Source organism: Coenobita brevimanus, chromosome 65 (genome assembly GCF_032717465.1).
Source record: "Coenobita brevimanus isolate Jiangsu-jjx chromosome 65, ASM3271746v2, whole genome shotgun sequence".
NCBI lineage: Eukaryota > Metazoa > Arthropoda > Malacostraca > Decapoda > Coenobitidae > Coenobita > Coenobita brevimanus.
The window spans coordinates 32,651,494-32,672,724 of NC_137018.1; positions in this window are offsets into that span (position 1 = coordinate 32,651,494).

Here is a 21,231-nt window from a genome sequence, read left to right on the forward strand (position 1 = left end):
TTTAGAGGATGATGATGATGTTATCCTAGCTGACACTTTTCTTGCTAATTTGGACCACTCACCAGATGAGGCAGTACCCCGTAGTGTTGATAATTTGTCTCGTCAAGAGTTGGTTGAGTTGCAGGTTGCTGACCCTGAGTTGAAAGGTCTAGCTAACTCTGCTTGCAGTGAGGAAGAGTCAGCTGGTGCTTCTACTTGTTATTATGTAAAGTCAGGAGTACTTATGAGGAAGTGGAGACCCCCAACAGCATCAGCTGACTGTGAATGGGAGGTTGTACATCAAGTTGTCATCCCTCGTGTTTGTAGGCAGGATATCATTAGAGTGGCTCATGATTCCAGTTTGGCAGGACACCGTGGAGTGAGGAAGACTGTGGCACGCATTTTGAAACACTTCTACTGGCCAGGTATCTTCAGGGATGTTTCCTGGTATTGTAAGTCTTGTCACACCTGTCAAGTTGTGGGGAAGTGTAATCAGACCGAAAAGGTTGCACCTCTAGTTCCCATTCCTCCTTTTGAGGCGCCTTTCACCCGTGTGTTGGTGGATATTGTGGGCCCTCTTCCTAAGACTTCTTCAGGATTTTCTTATGTGTTGACCATGATTGATATGGCTACTCGTTATCCTGAAGCCATTCCACTTAGAAACATCTCAGCAAAGAACGTGGTTAAGGAAATGCTAGGGTTCTTCACAAAGTTTGGTCTGCCCAAGGAGGTACAGTCAGACCGGGGAAGTAATTTCATGTCAAACGTTTTCAAGCAGTCTCTGAAAGAGTTGGGCATCTCCCAGATCACGTCTTCAGCTTACCATCCCCAGACCCAAGGAGCGTTGGAGAGATATCATCAAACACTCAAATCGATGCTCAAGAAATACTGTTTGGAACATCAGAAAGACTGGGATAAAGGTCTTCCATTCGTTGTGTTTGCTGCAAGAGAATCTCCAAATGAATCACTGGGCTTCTCACCTTTTGAACTACTGTTTGGCCATGAAGTAAGAGGACCCCTTAAGCTACTCAAGGAATGCTGGCTGTCGGAGGAAGATGACGTCAACCTGCTGGAGTATGTGATGAAGTTCAAAGAACGGCTGTCCACTGCTTTACAGCTGGTGAGAGAGAATTTAGGAGCTGCTCAGGAGAAGATGAAGACTTGGTATGACAAGAAGTCCAGGTTACGCCACTTTCAGCCAGGAGATCAGGTTTTGATTCTGCTACCAGTTCATGGGCAACCTCTTCAAGCCAAGTTTAGTGGTCCTTATTTCGTGGAGAAGAAACTCAGTGATGTCAACTATGTCATCGCCACACCAGATCGTAGAAAGAACAAGCAACTATGTCACATCAACATGCTAAAGTTATATCACAGGCGGGACGAAAATAATCCAGTCTGCACTGTAGCTGTTCCACCCGAGTCTACAAGTGAAGTTCTCCCATGCAGCATGAGCCTGAGTGATAGTTTGGGGAAGAATCCTGATATCATGAATGATCTCCAGACTAAGCTTTCTCATCTACCTCCCAAGGAAAGGCAGGAGTTTTCGGCATTACTGCAGGAGTACCTGCAAGTGTTCCGTGCCACTCCAGGAAGAACCACTGTGTTGATGCATGATGTCGATGTTGGAGACGCAAAGCCAATTAAATTGCCTCCTTACCGTGTGAACCCAGTGAAAGTTCCTCTCATCCAGAAGGAGCTTGGCTACCTGTTGGACCACAAGATGATTGAGCCCTGTCAGAGCGAGTGGAGTTCTCCTGTCACTCTAGTCCCTAAGCCAGGTGGGTCACAGAGGCTTTGCATCAACTACAGACGTGTTAATCAGATAACCAAAACAGACACTTACCCTCTCCCTCGTGTGGAAGATTGCATAGACAAGATCAGAAAGGCTAGGTACATAAGTAAGTTTGATTTGTTAAAGGGATACTGGCAAGTACCTATGACTGAACGTGCTAGGGAGATCTCATGTTTTGTAACACTAGGAAAGGCTTTTGCATGTTCTGTAATGCCGTATGGTATGAAGAATGCACCAGCCACATTTCAGAAGCTCATGAATGTTGTAACAGAGGGTTTGGCAGGGTGTGTTGTTTATATTGATGATGTATTAATCTTCAGTGACAACTGGAAAGATCACCTATGTCATGTCAGTAAATTTCTTGACCGTTTAGTTCATGCTAATCTTGTAGCTAATTTATCAAAGTGTGAGTTTGGTCAAGCTAAGGTTCAGTACCTTGGGTATGTAATTGGTGATGGACATGTTGCACCACCAGGAGCTAAGGTTCAGGTTATAAGTGATCTTCCCAGACCTAAAAGTAGGAAAGAGCTACAAAGATTTTTGGGAATGGTAGGTTATTACAGGAGATTTGTTCTTAACTTTTCTATTCTTGTATCACCACTTACAGACCTACTGAAAAAGGGAGTTGAATTTGTCTGGACCGATAACTGTGAATCCTCTTTCAACAAACTTAAAGCTATTCTATTAAGTCAGCCAGTGCTCGCTACTCCAAATTTTGCTAAGCCTTTTAAGATGGCTGTTGATGCAAGTGATACAGGAGCTGGGGCTGTTTTGCTGCAAGAGGATGATCAGGGTATTGAACACCCTGTATCTTATTACAGTAAGAAGTTCACTCCACCTCAAAAGAACTACTCAACTATTGAGAAAGAGCTTTTGGCCTTGATTTTGGGTTTACAGCATTTTTCATTTTATTTGTGTTCTGGTTTTGACCCCATAGTCATTTATACCGATCATAACCCACTGAAATTCCTTAGTAAGTTTAAAGATAAAAATCAGAGATTGACAAGATGGAGTCTACTTCTTCAGGAGTATTCATTAGACATACAACATGTCAAGGGGAAAGAAAATGTTATTGCAGATTGCTTATCCAGACTTTAGACAGATTGTTTTAGAGTAATAAGAAATTTCCTTTGTAAATTTCTTTTTCTTTGTGGGGAGGTGTTACATAGCCTATGATTTCATCATCCTTTGTGTAATTTTGACGCACAGTTGCTGCATGTTTGATCACGAGCGTGTTCTGCCTCAGTCCCCCCTTCTACCGTTATAGTAGAGTAAGTCGACATCTCTGTTATACTTTGCGGGATTGTCATCTCTTTGTCCCCATGGCTTCATTTGCGCTGTCCTTATTACAAGTTGTATCAAGCTCTCCTGGCCCCTATATAATGAGCTCAGTCTCTGCATCATTGCCACTTAGATCTGCTCCTCATTTTGTTCACATCTCTGTCCTCCCCTGTACAGATATTATTATTGTGAGTGCTCAAGAAGTCTCCAACCATCTAGCAGCTGTGTGTAATTTGAGTATAACTGTTGTTGCATTTTTTCTTGTACTGTATAGCATAAGTTTAATTTGTAGGCTTAGTGAAGTTTTTGTAATTCATGTATGGATCTTTATGTCAGTCATTTTTGATAATAGTTCGTATCTGTAATTATTTATCTGGCATTCACTGAGTATTATCTGGTATCTCATTTCATCAGGGCTGACTTAGATAAATTTACTCTTGCTAATTTCGTGTTAATAGAGGCTATTGCAGTTAACCATATATTTAACCTGTTTATTTGCCATTACATTATCCTTATGAGTCCTGAATGTTTTGTTGTTAGTTTGTGCATTAAACTTTAACTTGTAATTTTACCTAACTCTTTTGTTTTGAACCTGGAACTTTACGGGACAGTAGTGATTTTTAGCATTCTCACTTAAAGTGTACATTATCTTTCTCTGTTTCGTAACAATATATATATATATATATATATATATATATATATATATATATATATATATATATATATATATATACAGTCCTCCCTCCTATAAAAGGCTAATATAGACTGACAACAGGCCTTGGCACACTTTTCCGCAATATACTGTACGTTCCATATGTTTACAGTATAAAGGGCTAACCTAGACTGGACATTTTCCAGAGTCGCCTTTTTCACCCCAAATCCCACCCAAACCCTCCAAAAAACACCCTGCTGACATTCACTCTGGTACTTATACACAGGAAGGTGTTAAAAATATATAAGAAAGCCTCCTAGACATTATATTAACAAATAAAAGTTTGGGTCACTAACATGACAGAATGCACATACATATACAGTACGTGGTATGTAAGGAATGGGGATCGTGTTGAAAGGAGCCTGATTGATTAGTGCTTGTAGAGAGGTCGGTGCTTGGAATGGCTACTGATACGAGGGCCGTGAGAGGACGATGTGTAGATCTGTCAGATCATACGATTGTGGTATGCAAGATCAAGCTGAGAGTGAGGTGAACCAGGAGAGAGAGGAGCAATCAGGGAAAGAGACTGAAAGTCAAGAAGCAGAGGATCAAAGAAATGGCAGATGAATACAGGCCCAAAGTAGGGGAGGAGTTAGGATCAATGAATTTGAATGAAATGGATCTGGACAGCCTGTAGAATGCATACAGGGATTGCTTAGTTAAGGATGCTAAAGTGGTGTGTGTGTGGCAAGTTTAACAACAAAGAAGAAAGGTACGGCATAGTGGGATGAAAGGGTTAAGACAGCAATGGAGGAAAGAGGAAGAAGTGGCTAGAGTGGTTACAGAACAGGGGTTCAACTGAAACAAGAACTGAATATATTGAGAGCAAGAAGCATGTAAAGAGTCTAGTGAAATGGAGAAATGGCGTTTCTCCGAGCTAGACCCTATATTGGATCATATAGCTCTGCTAGGTTACTGGAGCGCGCCGCCACTCTCGGCACGGCAGTCCCGGACAAGGCTCGAACTCGCAATCCCCCGATTACGAACTTGGTGCTCTACCACTGAACCACCGTGCCTCCAAAGGGGCTTAGTGAAGAGGAAAAAAGGAGGTAAATGATGATTTAGGAAGAAAAAATGAATGCAAATTGCCCTGAAAATAGGAAGTTATTCTGGAACGAGATGTGGAAATTTAGAAGTGACAGCAGAAAAAAATGTGAAAGTGTGAAGGATGTAAATGGTAGATTATTAACCCATGAGGATGAAGTAAGGACAAGATGGAAAGAACATTTTGAAGGCCTGATGAATAGGATTAGAGAAAGCAGAGCGGCTGTAAACATGACCGGTTTTGGGGTGTGCGGCATACACGTAGCCACGGGGGGGGGGAGGCAGTTTGCCCACCGTGGGAAAATTTTGGGGAAATGCTGATAGGGATTTTTGGCATAGTTCTTGCATGAAATACAGTTTTCCTATTTTTTCCACGTGTATATTAAGCAATATTATCTATTTCCAAAAAATATTTATGTGGGAGCAATAATTTCCTTTGAAAATGAAAGCTAGACTAAATGTAATAAAACCCTTGAGAAAAAATGACCAGCTATAACTTAACAATTTCCCCTATCACCTTAGATTATATGGTTAATATTAGAGTTCTGATGATGTTTTGCACTTGAATCCTGATGAGGTGTAAAAATGGCCTTCTTGTCCCCTCAGCCACATCCTCTCACCCTACAGCCATATTCTCTCACCCTGTAGCCAGTTGCAGACAAACACTGCACAATTATTGTTACAAACAGCTGAAACAAACAATTTTTGAAGACTGCGTGAAACCATTTGATCACCTCAGACTACATTTTAGAAGGTAAGGAGATAAAAATATGTGTGCCAGGAGCCTCGCTTGAGTGCGGGACAGGGGGAGGTGTCCCCCCCCCCACGTTTTGGAGCCTGGGGGACTATCTTTCCCCTCCCCCCCACTTTTCTAGGTGAGAATTTTCAGAATGAATAGCTTTACGCCGCTTTCTTTTCTTTTTCTTTACCTTAATGGAAAAATCCTTTCAATGCAGTACAGTACAGTTCAGGTGATATGAAAATCATTCCCTGCTGAGAGGGGCAGGTCAAGTGGTCACCTGAGTCAAGGATTAAGAGAGGTTAATCACACCATATGTACATACTTTGGTCAGTCTTGACCTATGCACCATCCCTGATGCCTCGGCCAGTGAGAATCAAACTAAAAGAATTAGTGGAAAACAGAATTTCTATTGCCTACCACCACATCAGTAATATAAAACAGAATACCAGACTAGGGGTGGCTGCAGCAGCGAATTTTGTTTAATGCATATGTGCTAAGTGGAGAGAGAGAGAGAGAGAGAGAGAGAGAGAGAGAAATACAAAACCGTAAAGGAAAATAGAAAATAAGCGATACGAATGTGGGAAAGTGTGTGTGTTCGGGACACTCACGCCAGATATCGAGTTGTCATTGGGCTATCCAGTCCGCCATTTTTCTTCCAGCAGCCAATCAAAATACAGGGTTTATTTCCGAATATAAACAGATAGTATAGACGCCATTGCCACTCGGATGGTAGGTGCTGTGCCGATGTGTGGTATATTTCATCTGTAGGCTATTATGCAAAATAGCTCTACTTCCTTATATGGACTGAGAGATAAAGACAGCAGGTAAATAATGCATTAAGAGTATAATGTTGACATTGCTTTTTTTCAATACTAAAGGTGCACAAGAAATTTGTGGTACCGAGAAAAAAAAATTTGAGGTTGAACGGACGGAAGTTAGCATGCATGTTTCGATAATAATACCATCTACGAGAGTGACCATGATGACCAGTGATACTAGTGACAAGATGTCTTTGCTATGGAAACTCCAGTGCCTTCTGATTTATTGCTGGTGTTTCCTTTTTCTCTCTAATGAAACAGTAGACCTTTGGTAACATATATGTACTGTTTTTACATACCTCTCCTCTGGAAGGGTTATTAGCTGTTTCAAGTTACTCCATGAAAGCTGTGAATATGTGGGGAAAAGATAGTTTTTCTTTAAGACACTGGAACAAATGCGACAGTAATGATGTAAAGTTATTTCTGATGACATAAAGCATCAAATCTGGGAAAATTTGTGGTGACAGATATTTTGGAGAAATATTCCAAGTGTTTGCTCCCCCTGGCAAAAATCCTGGAAACGCCACTGGTGTGCTGAGAAGGAATGCAGTGCCAAGGAACATGACGTTCGCACGGGTGAAGAATGCTGTGAAGCGCCTGAAAAATGGGAATGCAGCTGGGGTTGATGAGGTGTATGCAGAGATGATTAAGTGTAGTGAAGAGAGCGGAATGAAGTGTTTGTTGGAGATATGTAAGAAGGCATGGATGAGTGACGTTGTGCCAGCAGAGTGGAAAAAGGCTGTGACTGTACCCCTGAACAAAAATGAAGGTGAGCGAGGTGAGTGCAAGAATTATCGTGGCATAAGTTTATTGAGTGTTGTAGGGAAGGTATATGGAAAAATTATAATGGAAAAGTAACAGAGATATCAGAAGACCTAGTGAGTGATGAACAAGGTGGCTTTAGGTAAGGCAAAGGATGTGTGGATCAAATTTGTGCAGTGAGACAGATAGTGGAGACGGCCTGTGAGAAAGACTAGAAGGTGTTTATGGCATTTGTGGATCTGAAAAACGTATATAACGAAGTTGACAGAGCAGGATTGTGGAAAGTTTTGCGCATGTTTGGTGTAGATGGTAAGCTGCTAGGTGCCGTCAAGAGTTTTTATGATGGTAGTGAGGCATGTGTAAGGGTAAATGGGCATCTATGTGAATGGTTCACGATCAGTGTGGGCGTGCGACAAGGTTGTGTGATGCCTTATGGTCGTTCAGTATATATATATATATATATATATATATATATATATATATATGGTTGGGATGATGAGAGAAATAAAATCACGAGTAATGGAGAGAGGGATGGCGTTGGTAATGAATGGTGATGTATGGAATATCTCAAAATTCAATTTTATTGTATGCTGATGATAAAGTGTTACTTGCAAATACTGGACAAGAACTTAAGGTGTTGTGCAGTGTTAAGAAATTAGAATTCCGAGTGCAAAGGACTAAGTGCAGAGTGCAACACTGGTGTGTTGCAACTGGCATGGCGCAAGTAAGAACAGAATGTGCAGTGTTAAACAATTATAAATCAGTGCCAAGGATTAAGTGCAGCACAGCACCGGATTACCCGCTTCAAGTGCAGCTTCACGACTGTCAGAGCCATAGAGGAGGCGGGTTAATCTTCTCAACGGCCACGCACGTGTCGTAAGTACCCTGTACACTGCTAAATATTTTCCTTACACACTTCTGATTTCTCATTCTCTGGTTCCTTTTCATTTATTATTATTTGTGTGAATAGGGTCTCAAATAGGTTCTGTTGTAATAACCAAAATGAAACTTAACAAATAATCACAGTCCTGGCCGAGATTCGATCCCGGGCCCTTGCGCTTGATATGCGCGCACATTACCACTGAGCCAAAGAGAGGATCCTCACTTTACCCCTAGGCAACCCCATTATACACCCCATTACACCCCTCTTTTCTCCCCTTGGTGATTAATTTAGTGAGTTTCAAACACACAAGGTAGCGTAAGCATTGGAGACCACCATGGGGAGGCTGCGGACCACACCGAAATAGCTCATCCCCGGGATGAGGGCAGGGATGCTATCAGCTAACCAAGAACCAACATCAAATTGCCAACCAAGCCCCGCCTCACATTCCACACCGCTGCCAACCAATGTAATAACCGAAATGAAACTTAACAAATTAATCACAGTGTCCTGGCCGAGATTCGATTTCAGGCCCCTGCGCTTATTATGCATGCACTTTACCACTGAGCCAAAGAAAGAATCCCCACTTTGCTTCTAGGCAACACAAGGCTTTCATACACCCCATTACACTGTGCATGTCACGTAGAAAGTTATTTAGGTGGCTTTCAATGTTAGGGTGGGTTGAGTTCTATAAGTACCTGTCCAGGGGCTTTTTTCCCAAGTCCTGGACAAGACCAAGTTCCGGACATTTCTTGGGCTGTTACGTCAGCTTTTGGAAGGATTACTATATATATATATATATATACATATACATATATATATATATATATATATATATATATGTACAGTGCTCGACAAAAGTATTGCACACCTATGTCAAGGCGCGCATTACTTTTGGCAAAAAAAGAATCACCCTTTTTTGGGAGAAAAAATTTAGCCAGCAATTTTGGGCGCTAACTTGACGTCACGCCAGCCTGAGGCCTTACTGCACGCTGGTTGGCTGGTGCCTCAGTTGCCTGCAGGCTGCGTGAGAGAGGGGAACCCAGCCGCTCCTCCCTCCCTTGTTGCGCCATTTTTTACCTAGTGACCCACAGTGTTTTGGCCTCCGCTACTTTAGTATGGTCCCTACCCATGAACTGTCTAGTGAAATAATATCACAGATCATTGCTCTAAAGGAGGTAGCCCACCCCATGAAGGAAATTAGTGATTTGGTTGGTGTGGCTTGGTCGACAGTGCGAAGGTGGTGTGCTTGTTACCGAGTGGAAGATAGTGGTGACGTTCCTACAAAGAAACCACGGTCTGGTGGGCCCAGGAAAACTTTCCCGAGGCCTTTAGTGCTAAAACGTGCAGTGGAGTCTAATCCTCGTGTGACTGCAAGGAGAATTAAGGAGAGCAACCCAGAAGTTTTTGGTGAGGTTTCAGTGTGCACTCTTTCCCGAAGAGTCTATGAACTTGGTTACTTGGTTACACAAGGCACAGGCCTGTGAGAAAGCCTCTTCTTACACATAACCAGCGACTTCGTAGCCTTGCCTTTGCTAACAAGTACTTTACCTGGGGTGAGGACCAATGGTTGTCAGTGTTGTAGTCTGATGAGGCAACGTTTACCATTACCTGTAATCGAGGAGCGCGCGTGTACTGGCACAGAGGTAGTGACCCACTTGACCCCCGTTACGTGGAGAGCACAGTTAAACACCCTGATTCACTAATGGTATGGGGTTGTTTCTCTGGTAAGGGGTTGGGGAAGCTTGTTGTGCTTCCCAGGAACTGCAGTGTGAATCAGGACGTTTACCTGGAGCTGCTTTGTGATCATTTACCTGAGTCCTTCGAGCTCACCGGTGCACGAGTGTTTCAACAGGACGATGCACCTGCTCATAAAGCCAAATCTGTCACCAACTGGCTTCATGACTGCGAGGTCACCTTCATGAAAGACTGGCCAGGCAATAGCCCAGACAACCCAATAGAAAACCTCTGGTACCTCGTAAAGAAGAATCTCCAAGGGAAGAATGTGAGCTCTGCCTAAGCTGGAAGCAGCCATTCATAAGTCCTGGGCAAGTATATCACCCCAGCACCTGAAGAACCTCGCCCTTTCACTACCACAACGTCTCAGGTCCGTGAAGAAGTGCACAGGAAATCCTACCAAGCATTAAAGGTAATTATAATGCATTATTTACATGTTTTTTCCATAGATGAAAGGTTTGTTTTGTAGGAGGAGCGCCGGGCGGGTAATACTTTTGTCGAGCACTGTATATGTATGTATGTATATATATATATATATATATATATATATATATATCCCATTGGAGCCCAGTGTCCCGAGTATTGGACAGAACTGGGATTTTTCAAGTCTTTATAAAGTAGAGAACCCACGGGTAGGGACCTATGAGCTTCACGACTGTGAGCCAATAGGCGGAGGGCGGTACACTTAGTACCATCCCAGTGCGATGCCTTGCCCAGCATCCCTGGGATCCACTGGGATATATATATATATATATATATATTTATAATCTTGTATAATGATGGAATAACTATGATGACGATGATGGTGATGGTGATGATGATTAACCCCCAAACACCAGACTATTTGTAACGCAGTTGTCACCTCACTACAGGCAATTCCCAAGAAATTGCTTGTTTTCTAACCTTAATGTCTTGGAAAGTATGGCATTTAGGGAAACAAATTAATGGCCATATTACTCATCAACTCTTCCTCTTGCAACTGAAAGTATCCCCAGGACTGTAGGTCATTGCACTGATGAGTAATGACGTGATGAAGACAACCAACTTTCAGCATGAGATCAGGACATGTTTATGTGTTTGCCTGCGGTGCCAAGTATGGATTTGCTCTCAATGTGATAACTTCATAGGTGGGCAGTACCGGGGTACAAAAGTACCGAGTTACAGTACTGAGTTACAATTCGAGTACCGGCAGCAGTAGTGACACTGCTTTTTTCGTCATGTACCAAAATTGGTACTGACAGTAGATTTTTAATTGGTACCGGTACATTTTATTTATCTATATTTACGCCGTGTAATAAAAAAAAAAAAAAAGGTGAGGAGAAGGCCTACATGGGAGTGCTGCTGCCAGCCCTGGCCATGTGCCTCAAGAAATTAAAAGAGGTGAGGGAAAGCGCTGATCTGATGGTGTGCTAGCCTCTAGTGAACTCAGTGATTGGGGGTGTGGGAGGCAGGTTCGGCCATCGTTTTGAGGACATTGACTGCCTGCTTGCTGCTGCCTTTCATCCCCAATAGGAGCGTTCGTGCAACTGGAGAAATGCCAGATATCACCGGTATTTTAATTTTTCGGACGGAAAAAAAATAACATGTCGGGCAATGATTGAATGGCCTTTTTCATGCATCTTACATATTGTAAAAAATGTAAATATTCTATTTCTTCTCTATAAAACAGTGCTTTGTAAATGCAGCATGAAAAAATATAGTAATATAAAAATATTTCACAGTGGTTGCAGTCTGGTTTATGCATGCATAGAAATATATATGTATATCTTTAACCAGCAATAATAGTTGATTATAATTCATACTACCACATTAAACTCCCTGTAAGAATAAAACTTAATTCACATCAAGAAAGCATGTCGATATTTAGTTGCTGCTTCCGGTACAACAAGTTTTCCAAGCAAACCAAAACAGTTGTGTCTTTCCTCACTCTGTGACCTACTTCATCAGCTGGCTTACTTCGTACGTCTGGCAGCGCTAGGCTTCGATATGCCGTAACATTTTAGAGTATAATTAATATTAAACTATGGATAGACCATATTTGCCATTTTTTGTACAAGTCAGATTATATACGAATGTCATTATTCATACGCCTTTTTTGCTTCTTACAGTCCAAAAACAGTCTTATTGATAGATACTGTCCTAACCTTCTTAGGGAAGAATATATAAATATACGAATTTTTAGGCGATATTTTGGATGAAATAGCACAAGTAAGAGTAATTTACATTTTTAAAGGTATTTGCTCAACCAATATCGTAAATATCGATCAGAAAAAGAACACTGAAGTTTAACTAAGACCCCCTTAGCCCGTCAAAAAGAAAACGAAACATGGTTTCTGGCGGTGTCTGGCAGCTTTCCTCTTCGCGTGAACGCTCCTATTCAAGCTATCATGGTTGACATGGTTACCTGAGTCTGCCTCCTATGATATAGAGAAAATGAGGAGGAAGGTGAAGATGGTGTCACTACTGGAGTGCAAGCTAGAGGACACAGAGAGCAGCATCATTGATGATGACAAGCAGGATGTCAAGGAAGAGTTTTTTGAACCCCTCCATGTAAAGGAGAGGAAGAAAAGGGAGACTGGGATAAACCTAATAATGGAATTTTGGGAGAAACCCCAGAAACATAAAACCAACAAGGGCTGCTTTCCTTGCAAGGTTTTCAGAGACTTATTTGTAACTTATACCACGCCAATGCCATCCAGTGCTGCTGTGGAACGTCTCCATTGGGGAAGAACTTGCCCAAACTAAAACGGGCGGGACTCAGTGACTATCATTTTGAAGTGCTCATTTTCCACAAGGGCAAGCATGGAAAAGAAACTGAAGTGCACTGTGTAATTATTAATCAGATTATTGTGCATGTAATGACACAATTTAGTCATAAATTTGTGTTTATTTTGATAGACACTAAACTAAGTGTATAAGAATGTGAATTACAGTGGCTGGTTAAAGTTTAGCAACCTATGTATTGAAAGTAAAGGACTGAACGGTTGCAAAACCTTATGCTTTAGTCACCCCATAATTAATGTGACTGTGACAATTGTCTGACATCTCTCATCAGGTCTGGCTTTGCTGACAAGACTGGTCTCTGGGTCCTCAGTGTGGTAAAAAAAAAAAAAAAATAAAAATACTGAGCAAGTTTACTTTATTCATATTCATTAACTTCTTTTTTTGTACTGGTACCGGTAGTGACACTACAATTTTAGGCAAGTACCGGTACCGGTACTGATGTTACTTTTTGTGTACCGGGTGCCCACCTCTGGATAACTTTCTCACTACTAGATAAACTAGACACTGTTGCATCCAGGGCATGCCTTATGGTACTATCACTGAGTCCTTTTCTAGTATTCTTGGAAAGAGGCTTTGCAGGGGTGGATGATGCAATTGGCTACAGGCAGCATGGGTGCAATCAGACAAATAGGAACCAGAAGACAAAAGCATGGAACAGACTGACTCTCGCCTGCGTGCTTTGGAGGGACTCCCTGCCCTTTGGCGGCTGGTTCAAATGGTGGTGGGAAGACACTTGCGTGTATAGCCGCTACCCAGTGGTCATGTAGCACCCCAATTGCAACTTGTATAGACGTTACCTGGCAGTTAGGGGCTAATGCTAGTATTTAATTTCGTTTGTTGGTTGGTTGTTGTTTGTTTTCTTGATTAATAATTGTTTATCAGTTGTGAGAAGTGGCAACACAGTAAGAAGTCATGTGATCCTGTACTAGGTCTCGACCCTTACTTTGAAGAACCTTGCATTACAGAAGACCATAGCCGCAGTCGCTTGGCATGACAATGGATATGGGAGAAGTGGGAACGAAACCTGCAAGATTGGCTTCCCCCTTCCCCACGTGTATAATTTACCTCACACTTTTCATATTTGGTTTTATCTAGAAAGAACTGAATTTGTATTTCAAATGGCTTCAAGGATAAGATTTGGCCACATGCGCACTTTAGGGATCGGGCATGTGACTATTGTTTTTCTCTCTTCCAACTGACCCAAAACCATATAAAGGTCTAGTGAGATTTTGCAGCATTTATCATCAGTAATGAAGCCGCTTGGAATCTCACTTCCATACAATATGCATGAAAGTAAAAGTGTTGATGATTGTTCCTATTTCTGCTCGTACCCACCCATGTATATATTGACCATTCAGTTACAAGAAGCCACTTCTGAAATTAATAAAATCGTCTTGTGGTAGCAACAACAAACTAGGTAAGATTTGTATCACTGTCAGAGGGTTAATGGAGAATCAGACATCGAGCACAAAATCCTACCCTGAAGCTGGTTGTAGGACTGTGACAATGTTTGAGGCCCAGTCTTCCAGGTCCAAAGTAACGTCAGAGCAGAAGAGTTCCACCATACTCCCATGTCCTTCCCTCTCCACATTAGGTAGGGTAGACAATGCTGGCAGGGTGACAGCTGGAGACACCAATATACCTGTCAAATTACCAATATTAATAGTAATAACAGTAATGATAATAATAATAACTAGAACACTAAAATTCTCCAAAGGTAATTATGATGTAGAAAAACTACCCAAAGCCACTGTCTGCTAGAAGCTGAGATATAAAGGGACCTTGAGGTCAAGTTCACTGATCTTGTGCATGTTGTCTTTGGGCACCACAGCCTATAAGTCCACCAAGGTTGGTGGCTTTAGCTTTAATCTTTCAGGGAAAATTAGGAGTCAACCAGAATATATGGAAAATTTCTAATTTTTGATCCCAGACGATCTCAGAGAATAATCAACTAATTGGAATCATAATTCTTTCTACAAGGTGTCTGCCTTAAAGCATCTGTGACCATGGCCTCAAGGTCAAAGTCAGCCATCTTGTGCATGTCACTTTGGGTCATCAAGGTTTATAAATGCATTAAGTTGGTGGCTCCAGCTTTATTCTTTCATGAAAAATCAGGTGACATACTAAATATCGTGGGAAGGCCCCTTTTTTTTTTTTTTTTTTTTTTTTTTTTTTTTACCCTAGACAATCTCAGAGAACTATACTCCTTTCTGCACTGTGTTCACCTTAAATATATATTGTAGTAAAATTTTAGCATCATAGCTTAAATTGTTCTTGAGATAGCTTGGTTGACTCACCTTCCTGTGTTCCTGATAATATCTGGAGATTTGGTTGAGGGAGTGCCACTATATTTGGCCAAAAGAAGTGGTCATCTGTCTGACGAAGTTGACGTAGTTTGAAGGCTCTGTGCCACGGTCGGCAACCTACGGCCTGGCCTGGCCTGTAAACCTAATCTGACCAGCCCACCATTATGCTCCACAGAATCAAAAAATATTCGCAGTTTTCACATACTCATTAAGTGAAAAAAGCAGAAAGTCTTGCTGGCTGTTAGTCACTCTGGCAAACATTATTAATAGAAGTATTTTGTTCAAAAAAGTGTGTATTCGAACAGACTTGAGCTCGGAGTAGGAGGCTATGTAGACATGCTGCACCCAGTGCTCAGTGATAGCACTGCCAGATGTGCAAAGAATTATTGTCCAATACGATAATTTTTAAGAAATACTTTGAATATTTCCACTACACATGGTGATATTTGTTCCAATGAAAGTTATTTGTTTTGTTTCTAATGCAACAACTTTATATAAATTGTATTCAGTATAATTGTAGGAAATGCACTTTGAATGTTACTCTTAACCCTCTCAGGGTCATTCACGCGATTTGCGTTTCATGTGGATTGTTCTAAAGATGTTCAGTCACTTGAATTGCATTTCTAAGCACAAAAAAATTTGCCAAAAATTAAGTTTCTGGCGGATTTGTGTCAAATTTTGACGCGTCGTAGCGAGTGCAGCACTTTCCCATGGTAAGGCATTGGAAACATTGAGCTGCCTCACAGGGCCCAGCACGTAGTCATAAACCTCAGTCTTCCAAGCAGCCAGGCGGTGAGGTTGCATCGTGTGTACTGTCCCTTTAAACTCCTACTAATTCACCTCCTGCCCGAGCCAAAGCCCCTATAGACTCAGTATGATAATCCAATATTTGTGAGCATATTTGTATGTGTTATTGTCAATGGAACATAGATATATGTCACGAAAAGGAATTATGGCCATTATCAATCGTTAGGCTTAGAGGCGATGTGCGTGTTCACTGTTGCGGGGTTTCGCCTTTCACCCTCCCCAATGCCCTGTGGCGTGATTACAAATACGTATATAATGAAGCCAATGCCTAAACTGTATTTTGTGTGAAAGATATTGTGGCTGGCTTGATGAAATTATGGAACTAGTTAGCGTTATGGACGCCATGAACCATAGTGTGGAATGGGGCAGGCATCACATACAGTTTTTATGGTTGGGAAGGGAGAATTAGAGGTGTTTAGTGATGGAATTATTGTGATTCTGATAGTGAAAATGCGTATGGAATTGTGTGAAATATACGTCAAACATGCTACGGGTGTTCGTGAAGGAGTGTGGTGTGTGCCAATACAATAGAGTTGCATTGTACTCTCCCGGCGAAGGATGCTGCATCACAGTCACGTTGAACCTTAGTAAGGAAGGGCATAATTGCAGAGGTTAGGTTAGGGTGGAATCATTGTGGTAGTCATGTATTTGTGTATGATATTGTGTGAAGTGTAAGGGAAATGTCCCACGTATCCTCATGATGCCATAAATTATGGTGCGTAGCGTAGGTGAGCGATACTTTAGCGGCAGGTGTGCTTTGAAAGGTAACAATGCCAAGGAACGACAGACGTCATTGAACAGGTACTGTACCTTGGTCTGACGGTGATAAATTATACTTTATGTAAACTATACGTGAACTGTGCCGCAAATGTTTGTTTAGGTGTGTAGCGTAGGTGAGCGGTACTTTAGTGGCAGGTGTGCTTTGAAAGGTAACGATGCCAAGGAACGAGGGACGTCATTGAACAGGTACTGTACCTTGGTCTGACATTTAGTGATAAATAATACTTTATGTAAAATATACGTGAACTGTGCCGCGAGTGTTCGTTTAGGTGCATAGCATAGGTGAGCGGTACTTTAGCGGCAGGTGTGCTGTGAAGAATGAGGGACGTCAGTTGACTGGTACTGTACCTTGCAACGCCGGGCAACCACGGACGTCAATGGACAGGTAGTGTACCTTTCTAAAACAATTGTTGAAATTTATGATTCTTATCTAAAATGTTTGTGATATGTGCCACGAGTGTTCGTGGAAAATATTGTATCATATGTTGGGGGAACGTTTGGGGAAGGAGGGGAAAATATGTCTGTATATATATATATATATATATATATATATATATATAATGTATATATATATATATATATATATATATATATGTATATATATATATAATGTATATATATATATATATATATATATATATATATACTGTATATGTGTGGGAGTATATCATGTTTGGGGGGAACCTTCAGATATTGTGAGGGATTATATCATGTGTGTCGTGAAACTTAGGGGAAGGAGGGCCGAAAATTAAATTTAAAAAAATTATATATATATATATATATATATATATATATATATATATATATATATATATATATATATATATATATATATATATATATATATATATATATATATATATATATATATATATATATATAGCTATCTATCTATCTATCTAATCTATCTATCTATATATATATATATATATATATATATATATATATGAGAGTATATCATGTCTGGGAGGAACCTTTTATATATATATATGTACATGTATATATATATATATATATATATATATATATATATATATATATATGGCACACACCCACGGACGCCAGTGAACAGTTATGAGACCGTGAAAAGACACCTTTATGTGAACTGTTCGTAAAAGGTGCGCGATTTGCTGTACAGAAAGATATAACATGACGTGTAGTGCTTCTCTCAATGGAAGGTGTTGCCTGACAGTGAATAATATCTTCTTTTTCAGCAGAGAACCTAAAAAGCTCATACTTAACTTTCTGTGTCAGTGCTTGCCAAAATGGAGAAGAAAGGTCTGTCTTCTGACCAGTGGCAAAAGGTTCTCTTTGAGGAGGAGACCAAGAGCGAAGTAGAGGACAAGCTGAGCGATGTTCCAAGTGAGGAGGAATGGGACGATGTCCAAGAGGATTCCCCTCGGGCGGCATTGCCCACACTTCAAGAACGACAAGAGCAGACACCACCACCACCAGTGTCAGGACTATCAGCCCAATCATCGTCTTCACTTGGATGACAGACATCGCCTTGGCTTGGACCTCTCGCTCCTACAGCTATCATGGTCTCTCCACATCAAGCCTCCAGTTCCCCCTTGGCTGAACCTATGTCACCGGAAGCAGGGCTTAGTTACACAACACTGGCACCTGCATGGCGCACATTGTCTGCGGCGCAATTGGTGCAGGAAGCAACTGTGTCATTGTCCCCTGCCCGGTCGACAAGGGCGCTGTCTCCGACAGCGTTCATCCCCCCCGACATTTTCCAGCAGCAGGAGACAGTCTCGTCTTCCTCATCGTCGGAACCCTCACCACCTCGAGGAGGCCGGTGTGGTCCATGGCCCAGCAATGGGGGCAGCCAAGGGGTGTCCGAAGAGGAACAAGGTTGTCGGTACGCCGACTCACTGCCACCACTGCGGGAGGTGTTGCCGCAACGGATCCAGGATGGAGCAGTGGCCCTTTCACACCAGCTAATGGGCCCTTCACAGGATCCCTAGGACTGAAGGTGGATCCGCCAACAACTCCTCTCCAGTTCTTCCAGCTGTTTTTCATGAGGGAGTTGTTGACATATTTCACCCACGAGACCAACAGCTATGCGTCATTCCTGGGGACTGCGTTGGATGCATGGTTCATCTGCAATGAAGAGGAGATGGCCAAGTTCCTGGGGCTTTACTTTTTCATGGGGGTGATGAATCTCCCGAGCATCTGGCACTACTGGATGAGATCCTGCCTCCACAACTACCCCCTCTTTACACAAGTGATGAGTGGAAGGCATTTCAGGACGATCCTGAAACACTTCCATGCCTTCAGTTCACTTGCGATACCCCAGGACAATGAAGACCATCTCATCAGGGTTCGCACGGTGATGGAGTACCTCCTTCAGCGGTTCCAGAACACCTACTTACCCAAGGAGCACCTCAGCCTGGATGAGGGCTCACTGCCGTGGAAGGGGCGCCTAAGCTTCCGCATTTACAACCCAATGAAGCCCTCAAAGTATTCCATCAAGCTATATATCCTGGCTGAGGCTTCCTCGGGTTACATCTGGAATTTTGAGGTGTATACGGGGCAGAAGAGGGCGCTGGAGACCACCGTGTGGAGCCTCGTAGAACTGCTGAAGGATCAGGGATACAGAGTTTACATGGACAACTATTATAACTCTGTATCCCTGTGCGAATGCCTCTGGTGCAGGAACCTACGTGTGTGGGACCCTACGCCTGGCAAGAGGAGCACCAAAGCAGCTGCAGGACATTGCCAGGACCACGAACCCGCCAGTGGGGGACATGACAGTGATGCACAAGGACAACGTGATGGTGTTACTGTGGAGGGACAAGTGCTTTGTCAACATGGTCTCCACCTTCCACAGCACAGGCACCATCCAGAAGCAGGTTCGAAGGAAGACCAGGGCTCCTGACGGGAGGACAACCTATGTCCAAAAGACCGTGGACAAGCCTGTCGTGGTGGATAACTATAATCGACACATGGGTAGGGTGGACCACTTCGACTAGATGGTCCAATACTACCCCATCCAGCAGCGGACTGTGAAATGGACCAAGAAGATTACCTACTTCATCCACATGGCCATTTTCAATGCATTTGCCCCGTCCAAGAAGTGCTCATGCAGGTCAGTCAGTCTGCTCGAATTCGTGGAGGAGATAGTGGACAAGCTCCTCTAGTTTGATGAAGCAGAGTGGCCAGCATCAGGGCACGTCATCCACCATGCCCCTGACCTTCCAACCCCATGGCCAGCAGGACATCCAGCACCTGTGGCGCCTGCTGCAGTGGCAGCACAGGTGCCATCACCACCGGCTCCTGCACCAACACCATCATCTCCAGGAGGAGGGCCAGGACAGGAGTCAACACCACCATCGCCTGCAGGACCAGCACAGGTGCTGAGAGAACCTTCACCGGTTCCTGGTCCATTGGGAGAACCTGCTGCCGCTGCCATGCCCGGGCCTGCAGCTGCACTTCCAGGACAACAGGACCAGGGAATGCCAGGAGGACATCCAGCCAAGCATCGTCATTTCATCAATGACAGAGTGCGGTTGGATAAGACACTGGGCCACCGACGGGAGAGGATCCCCAACCGGAGGAGGCTGCATTGCACCCTGTGTTCCCTGGCAAAGATGAGGAGGGACACAAGTCACATGTGTCCTGTTTGTGATGAGGCACTGTGCGTGGGTGATTGCTTCAAACGGTTCCATGCCGAGCAAAGTATTCCCTAGTGCAGTACACACACACACACACACACACACATACTACCACACTTACCCACACACTACACAGACACACACACTCACACACATACTACCACACTTACGCACACACTAACACAGACACACACACACACTCACACACACACTAAAACAAACACACACACACACACTAACACACACACACACACTATGGTAGTACAAATCTAAACTGGCAGCTAGGGTGGGGCACGAAGCTCTGTACAGTGTTGCCACGTTTTCCATAGTGTGATGCCCCCTCCCCCCCTCTCTCTCTCTCTCTCTCTCTCCTGGGGGAGATGTGCGTCACCCTGGGGAATTTTGTTTCTTTTATTGAGTGACTTATAAACCTTTGCTTTCATTTCTGTATTTTTTATTATATCTAATTATATTTGAAAATATTTATTATTGTTTTCCATTTGTCGCCAGATGACCTCCCTGGTGCGGCGCCATGATTTGTTTTCATTCAGTCGCTCTCTCCCTCCTTCCTTCTTCCTCCATCTCTCCCTCAACACCTCCCCTGGCCTCCTTCCCCCCCTTTCTGTCTGTCTCTCTCTCTCTCTCTCTCTCTCTCTCTCTCTCTCTCTCATCTATGGTGTTTCATGATACATTTTGGTTATTTTCTTTTACATTATATTGTACATATTGTAAAGTTGACTTTATTTCCACACCACCCAGGAGGTAAGGACACAAAGGAAAGTGACACGAGGAGGTTCTGGCCAGGTTAGTCTGTGTCTGTGTCAGTGTTGCCGCTCACGAGAGTTTTATGTATTATTTTTTCCTTTACTAAGAAATTGGCATATTTTTACCTATATTCCTGCACATTATCTTATAATCATAATTGTGACATTACTACCCACCCCAGAAATACGGTAGAAGCTAATAAAAGTGAGTACATTTTTTTTAGCAATGTAAAATATTTATGCCACGTTTCTGTATTGCCGTATAAATATTTCATGCATAATAAGTTTACTGTTCTTTCATATATTATAATAAACATGTTAACATTGTATTCATATGTGTTTATCTTAGTTGTGATGCCTTTTACATATATAACAGCCGTTTCACATCACGGGTTTGGCAAACATAGCACACTGTACAGAGGG